Source organism: Cydia fagiglandana, chromosome 22, assembly GCF_963556715.1.
Source record: "Cydia fagiglandana chromosome 22, ilCydFagi1.1, whole genome shotgun sequence".
Classification (NCBI taxonomy): Eukaryota; Metazoa; Arthropoda; class Insecta; order Lepidoptera; family Tortricidae; genus Cydia; species Cydia fagiglandana.
In genome coordinates this window covers 2,429,969-2,438,328 of record NC_085953.1, presented here as the reverse complement: position 1 = coordinate 2,438,328, position 8,360 = coordinate 2,429,969, and the positions used below count along the sequence as shown (strand labels likewise).

The window sequence follows — 8,360 nt, the reverse complement described above, 5'->3', positions numbered from 1 at the left end:
CTATGCGTCGTTGAAGAGTTCCGTTCTGATCATCATCAGCAGTTCCACTTCATCAAATGTCACGTTTTTGAATGTATATGCTTGATTTGTTGATAAAAACACAAAAATCACTACATATATGTATGCCTTTAAGATTTGAGGAGTTCCGTCGATTCCTCATAGATTCCATCATCAGAACTGGATTTTTACAAAAACGGGACCAATCTGTATGCATATACATACAATCAAAAAAAGAACTTTCAAAATCGGTCCAGTAATGACGGAGATATGGAGTAACAAAAAGTCGCTTGCTCTGGTTATGTAGTTAACAGTCTTAAACTCATTCTCCACGCTAGATCTGCAACAAAAAGAATTGATTTGAGTCTTTCCACCGACATTATCATCTAAACTAAATCTAAATACTTACAAAAACAATAATAAACAATGAAAAAAACAGGTGGAATTTGACCCGAACCAATACTTTCCGTGCAAATTAATCGTTTTAGCCTAAACTAAAGCCCCCTCCAAACTATGCGCGTGAATCGCGGGCGAAGCCGCGAACGCGAGTGTGGAGTCCAGAACGCAGACCTGCGAAATCGACTCCACACTCGCGTTCGCGGCTTCGCCCGCGATTCACGCGCATAGTCTGGAGGGGGCTTAAGAACAAACATATTTGGTATCGTCTTGGGTCGACCCATTCGTTTTTCGTCAAGTTCTTAAATTAGTCCTATTCTGCTTTCGTCACTCATTCTACATTGAAAGCCACCGACGATTGTAACGAATGTAGAATGAGTGACGAAAGCAGAATAGGACTAATTTAAGAACTTGACGAAAAGCGAATGGGACGACCCAAGACGATACCACATATTTAAACTAAGAATAAAACTGAACTTTGCACACATTACACTAAATGTGCCGTTATCTATGAAAAAGGACCTTATTGTCGATAGCGCGTACGCCATTATTAACGATGTCCGCAGCGTCGTGCGGCATTGTATTTATATCGGAGCATCGTTAAGAGCCAACAGGAGTGGTCAATGGTCATTTCTCCATACAAACGTACTCGACTGTTTCCTCCGTGGGTTTTGATGCTAGAGCAATATTTTTTTCAACACAGATTAATATTGTCAATATCTGCGTCGGACCGTTTTGATTTTTTGATATTTTTGTTTTTTAAGGCGCTGGAGCCCTTCAAAAATGGCTAAAATGGCCTAATTGACTATGCCGCAATGAGAGGCGTGGTATTCAAACCTGATATCAATTAGCCAAAAAAGCAAAACGGTCCGACACAGATAATTTCATAAACATTTAGGTTTCAAAATTTGGTTACGTAAATTTGGTTAAGTTTTGGAGGAGGAAACAGTCGAGTACGAAACCTCGATTTTTGATATTTTTACGCAGAATTTATCGCCTTGTCCTTATCGCACTAAGTTTTAGGAGCCTTCCGTTAGCGAGACGGGTATATTTACCTAAAGTATTTAAATCTCAGCTCCTGTTTCGTCTTAATAATGGCGTACAATACAACCCCGGAAAAAATGTACTCTCCCATAGAAAATTTCAACATCAGACCAGCAAAATGTATGAAACTTCTTCCAATTATTTTTCCGCGTTATCGGGGATGGTCCCATAGTAAAAGTTGTTCAGTATGACCTAAACATTAATGGGTCTCTTTCTTGGCATTTCGTTCTGATACATACTATACATATATCTTTGAACTTATTGTTAATATAACCTAGCAGTAAACATCAAATGGCATTCGGCACAGGAGTAATCTAAGGTACGCCCGCTGCGGGTTCAAACCTACAACGTCCTGTTAGAAAGTCGTACATACGCTACATGTGACATATGTATCTTCAAAAAACATATAAACTTATGCGAAATTAATATAAAACCACAAATTAATAATAGAAATGAAAAAAAAATAAAAAGCCGTAATCTCTAGGTGCGTCCGACTGAGATTTGAACCCGCGGTCTCTGCTTTGAAAAGCAAACGCCTTAGTAACAAGTCCACAACGTGCCTTGACAATTGGCTCTAAATTCGGCTTCAGTTAGCTTTCGCTATGTGTCACTCATTCGTTTTGATGATTCTATTAAATATAAAAGAAATACAAGTTTGCAGTAAGTTGACTGACAGGCCCAGGCCCAGGTCGGTTGAAGGGCAAAACGTGAGATAGATGTATGTGATGACAAGACTGTACTGCTTTCGATGATTGTCAAAACGCTTTACCTGACATTAGCATAGCTATTATTCATTCAATATACGACCATACATGTACCTATATTGTTCAGTTATATTTGACACGTTGACCGCTTAGATACCAGTGGTTTTTTGACAGTTAAAGTATCAATGATTTGTTGTAAGTGTAGAAATTAATGAATAGCGACTGTTAAGATATTCGTGACATCTTGAGCGCTCACAAGTAAATGCTATCATGGCATTCATGACAGTCGACAACTTTTTGACAGTTTAAACGTTTACCTCTCTTTGAGCACGTGGAGTGTATAGTGACTTTCTTCTTAGTGTATAGTGCTGACTATACTTGGCAGGCGCGATGACCCAAAATTAGTCTTGCCCTCCAAGATAAGAGCACGCCATTTTCCTCCGGCCTAGGTTTTGAGTTCATAGATCACGATTATTTAGCAGTGGCGCTAGTGTGTACATTGGTGGGTTCTTAAATGAAGTGGAACTGCTAATGAAACTTACATAAGACTGCAAATTTTCAACGACGACGCCAGCGGTAAGCACGAAATCTTTATTTTTCTGGTTTATCTTGAGCGTATGTCTTCAGCAGCGAGATCCGTAACAGGACTCCAAGTAGGAGAGCACCAGGGTGACCACCAGGACAATCAGCTCCTGCACCACCACGGTTTCCATGACATGGGGGCTGAAATACATTTTTTTTAACCTTTTGGACGCCAATGACCGATATATGCGCACCGTAGGTTCAACGCCAAAGACCGATTTAATCGGTCACGGACCACAGAGCAACATAGACGTTGTATATATGCATAAAGTTCAATTTCATTTTTGACACTTCGGTGACGTGTGGCGTCAGCGTGACAGCTTTTGTGGGTATCGTCTTGGATCGTCCCATTCGTTTTTCGTCAAGTTCTGAAATTAGTCCTATTCTGCTTTCGTCACTCATGCTTCATTCGTCACAATCGTCGGTGGTTTTCAATGTAGAATGAGTGACGAAAGCAGAATAGGACTAATTTAAGAACTTGACGAAAAACGAATGGGACGACCCAAGACGATACCCTTTTGTGTTTGACACTGCGTGAAAAAGGTTATTAATACCTAACGTAGCAGGAGCATTCCACGGGCTATCCCGTACAAACACATGGGTCAATCAGAAAACTGTGTTACCTCTTTCCTGTAGACATACACAAGAGTTAAGTGATATAAAGGTTAATTTTCTTATTCAACCCTTATCCACGTGAAAAGGTCCTCCTTTTATTTAGAGAACTATGATAAAATCATTACTTACATGCCCACAAGCTGTTAACTTGCCCACAGGAGAGAAAAAATGTACAATTCGCGCGAACATACAAGTTTTAACTCTTGTATATGTCTACAGGAAAGGCGTAACACAGCTTTCTGTTCGACCCACATTTTATTTCCTGTGTTGCCACTTTTTTTTCTTCATTTAAAGCAGGCGATTATTTTACTGTGAAACTCTTATACCTGCAAATCTTCAGAAAATTTGCGTTTGTACGGGACCATAGACTAGGAATCCTCTAGACCAAGTTTAGATCAATTATTTCATGCAATCGATGATGCCAAAAGTGCCGGGGTGCGCGGGACGAGGTGAGCGAAGTATAGACTGTGCCTTATACAGGCAAGAGTGCGCGGTAAGATATTTTTGAGCGCCTCGGCCGCTCCGATATATCCGATTCTGAGTATTTAATACCTAAGATTGACTGGAAGCGGCACTAGCGGAAGAGGCAGAGGCGGGAGGCTGGCAGGGCGATGGGCAGCAAGGCAAGACGGATTTCCTATTGCACGCCTCCGATACTAAGAGGTTGGCCAATATACCAACCAGCAGCAACAACATCAAACCCCATTTCATTATCTGAAACATGCGAATAACAGTTACTATTCGTTTTGCATTAGAAAAAAGGTATACAATCTTGACGTGTTTCAAAAAAAGGCTCTTACCCTCGGTCGCGGGTAAAAATACCCCAAAAATATTCATCAGCATAATATGTTATTATTTTCGCAGCTCTGATGGTCAGTTAACTGCTAGGTGCTTTTGAGTGCGGCTAGTTACGAATATTATAACAATGTAACCCTTTGCCCCTATTTCACAAACGTGACAGGTCCGACATTTGTCGACATCACTATTACTGACGTCACAGGCCTTCATATGCTACGGTAACCGCTTACCATCAGACGGGCGGTGTGGTTGTTTGCCACCAACATGTTAATAAAAAAAAAAACTCCACTATATCGCCAGTTAATAAATACCTACTTATTTTGCGAAGCTAATGACAATTGTCACAAGAAATACGACAATTGTCACGAAATTCCGACACAGAACGTCAAGAATTACCGAAAGTTCTTTGAAATCTTGTGACAATTGTCATCATTATCATCATACCTGATAATGATAAATACCTGTTTTTTGCCGATATAATAAAGTTTTTTTAAATAAAACAATGAGGGTGACAAACAGGAATACGGACCGCCCGATGGTAAGCGATAACCGTAGCCCATGGATGCCTGTGACGTCAGCAACAATGAGACTTGTCGAATTGTCGCACCTGTCACGTTGGTGAAATAGGGGCCAGGCTGACATTTCAAAAACGACAATCGAAGTAGTAGAAATAGAACACATGTTTGAAGTGTCGTATGTGAGAAATATATATCCCTTTAGCCTGGCAAAGGGATACCTCTTGACGAGAAGGATCCTTGCCGTATTTTTCTTCGTCTCTTTCCAATTTTTCTCGAGAACGATTTTTTTCTACTCTAATACAGCAGCACAACAGAGCCCACAATTTTGACCAACGTGATTAATTCCTTTGTTTTTTTGCTCATTAACATTGTTCAAAGTGTAATATCGCCGAGTGACAAGCAAAAGTCACTAAGTACTATCAAAAAATTAAAGTAACAATGCACTTTATTACACTTGTAACACGGTTTATTGTCCAATAATTTCAATGGTGTTAGTTAGTGACTTTTGCTTGTCACCCGACGATATGTAGGTAATATCGATAGATTATAATAATACACAGTATACTAATTGGATACCATTGTGGAGTCAACGGCCGGTAGTCCACGTGCTACTTGTAAAGTCCAGCTATCGCTTTACGAGCTAATAGAATCACCGTACACTGTCTTATACTAACCGCACAATTTTAATAGTATTTAACCTCTAGCCGCCCAGAAACCTATAAAAAATTCTCCTGTTCTAGTCTAATTTGAACTTTGTGTTGACAAAATAAAACTACATTTTGCTTGGCAAGGTTTGACGTATGGGCGGCTAGAGGTTATAGCTCCCAATACCTTGATACTGGTGAAATAGTCCCATTGGACTGAAGCCATATTTTTAAAAGAATGAATGAATTATAATTATAATTATGCGAGTGCAATAATAGAGATAGCAACAGGCAGGTCAATGTACGAAAATCGTCTCTTCTTTAGTTGAGTCATACTCATTCATTATTCATTCATAATTTATATATATATACTCACTAGAACTACTTTCCCTTGCCCTGGTTATGTAGTTAACAGTCTTAAACTCATTCTCCACGCTAGATCTGCAACAAAAAGAATTGATTTGAGTCTTTCCACCGACATTATCATCTAAACTAAATCTAAATACATACAAAAACAATAATAAACAACGAAAAAAACAGGTGGAATTTGACCCGAACCAATACTTTCCGTGCAAATCGTTTTAGCCTAAACTAAGAACAAACATATTTAAACTAAGAATAAAACTAAACTTTGCAGTTACAATGATCAATTTGATGCACACATAACACTAAATGTGCCGTTATCTGTGAAAAGGGACCTTATTGTCGATAGCGCTTACGCCATTATTAACGATATCCGCAGCGTCGCGCGGCATTGTATTTATATTTTATATCGGAGCATCGTTAATAATGGCGTACGCGCCATCGACAGTAAGGTCCCTTTTCATAGATAATGCCCCAAATTATTATATATATTCACTTAAAAACGATCCCCAGAAAACTATTAAAAAGCGGGTTAAAATGTTGACAGTTATAATGTAATATTTCCAAAATTACAAAAGACGAAGCAGATATGAAGTTGCACATTTAACGGTGAAATACTCTTGAATGGTTTAAAATAAAAACTGTAGGGTCCGGTTAAGAGGCCACTTTCTTTTGCCATCTGAAAGTTGTTGAAGAAATCTCACGGTAGTTTCCATCTTTTGTGATTGAAATCTCTAGGGTTTTAATCCATAGCGTATCTTCCTTGAGTTGACTTTCTACAGTTGAGGTCCTGAATTATTGATGTTTTGATGCTTTTAGGGATAGAATCTGTAGAAGCTTTTTCTATATTAGCTTGAATGTAGGAGTTATTGAATATTGATTCTTATTTCCATGGTTTTAAGTCTAATATCTGTACGGTCCTCGTCTACACGGGGCCCTGCCAGAGCAAGGGACCTTTCTTCGGCAGCATTTGCAGCCGTATACTGAGGATATTATACTGAATAGCAAAACTAGGAACATCAAGTATCGACTGAGGTCGACTTGTGCCATTTTAGAGCTGGAACAACAGAAACGCTGGATGAAGATCGGACTGTGCAGAGATTAATATAATTCATCAAATTATTCCTAGTTAAGTGATAAGTGCTCGAGTGGCCACCACGGACTAGCAAGCGCAGCGTAGGACGTCCACCCACAAGATGGACAGACGACCTTGTTAAGGTCGCTGGAAGACGCTGGATGCGGGTCGCTTCTAACCGGCACGTATGGAGATCCAAGGGGGAGGCCTATGTTCAGCAGTGGACGTCTTATGGCTGAGATGATGATGATGAAGTGATATAAAAATAGCCAAAGACTTGTATGTATACAACGCAAAATCTTTAGAGATGATTCAAGCCATAAATAAAATCAAGAGTTTAATATTAATGAAGTTCTTTATCGAATAATTAAAGACAGCTTGAAAAACTGTTTTGTTAGGCCGCAAATGCCGCAATAAGATTATCATAGAAATATGATCGTATATTTTTTTATTTATTCAAACAATATGTACCTACAGTTTGATAGTATTAACCAAATCACTGTACAAATTAGAGTAAAATTATTTAGCTGGGAAATGACACTTTAAAAACAGATTTATACTCCACTACCAGTCATCGCCTTACAATATGTATGCCACTAGGTCCTACTTAGTCATAAGATCCATCATAAGTTCTTCATATTTAAAAAAATTGTTGCTATAGGTACTTTCATATCATATCATATTTCTATGATAGTCTAATTGCGGTTTTGACAGGACTCTACTCGGGACTGATTTGATTCTGAAGCTTTTTAATGACTCTGATGAAAACGAACCGCTTTATTCAAATCTAGACTACCCAAGTACCTATAGGAGATAAACACTAAAGATTTAAATGACTAAATTTAACAATCAGTTCAACTCACCGTACTGAATAAATCACTTGTGTAGGCAACGCAGGATATGCTGTTTTCTCGGTAGGTAACACTATTGAAATCTGGACTCAGGGCAAGCCATAATGTCCTTATTACGCCATGTTGTAAGTCCCTGTAAAACCCTACCTAGCTTCCCCTAATGGTTCAGGTCAAATTCCACGGTCTAACATGAAATATACTTACTTAGTTTGTTTGGATGGTTAAAAACGCAATTTTTTTGAGTTTGATGTGTTTTGTGACTGACGGAGGAATTTTGCTTGTGTCTAATGGAACTGAATGTTTGAAATGGGGAAAGGTATTATGGCCAGTGTGTGCTGTAAAAAGTTTATAAGCATTCCGACAAGTACACTCGGCTGCCGTATTCGAACTTCAAGATATTCACAAGAGACGACACGTACTAGATCCATTCTTGATACGTTATAATTGGACGTAGTTACGCGAAAACGTTCCAACCCACAAGTCACTCGAAAATGAGTTACCATAACCAGGGTACTATTTTTGACATATTACATCATGTGCACACAAAGATGCTAGTATTTTTAGGTTAGTTTCATCAATAAAGTTTGACCCAAATGCTCCAACCCACCATTATACCAAGGACATGTACTCAAAATAAAGTAAAAACATTACATGCATACTGAAACATATTGTTAAAAACTCCTTATAGAATAACATATCGTTATAATGTTCCACTTGTCTTGAAACATTATACTAAATTCATAAAACGCACATTTAATTTTTTCTTAAATGAT

The 8,360-nt window shown here is 38.6% G+C and overlaps 1 long non-coding RNA gene across 1 annotated transcript; it reads right to left on the bottom strand.

Annotated features, from left to right (window-relative positions):
• Nucleotides 1–285: 285 nt before the first annotated feature.
• LOC134675607 (uncharacterized) lies at nucleotides 286–8,018 on the bottom strand. Its single transcript, XR_010099777.1, has 2 exons — nucleotides 7,792–8,018; nucleotides 286–337 (listed from the first exon to the last, which is right to left on the bottom strand). It is a non-coding gene; the product is annotated as an uncharacterized LOC134675607 (long non-coding RNA).
• Between the last annotated feature and the right edge of the window lie 342 nt (nucleotides 8,019–8,360).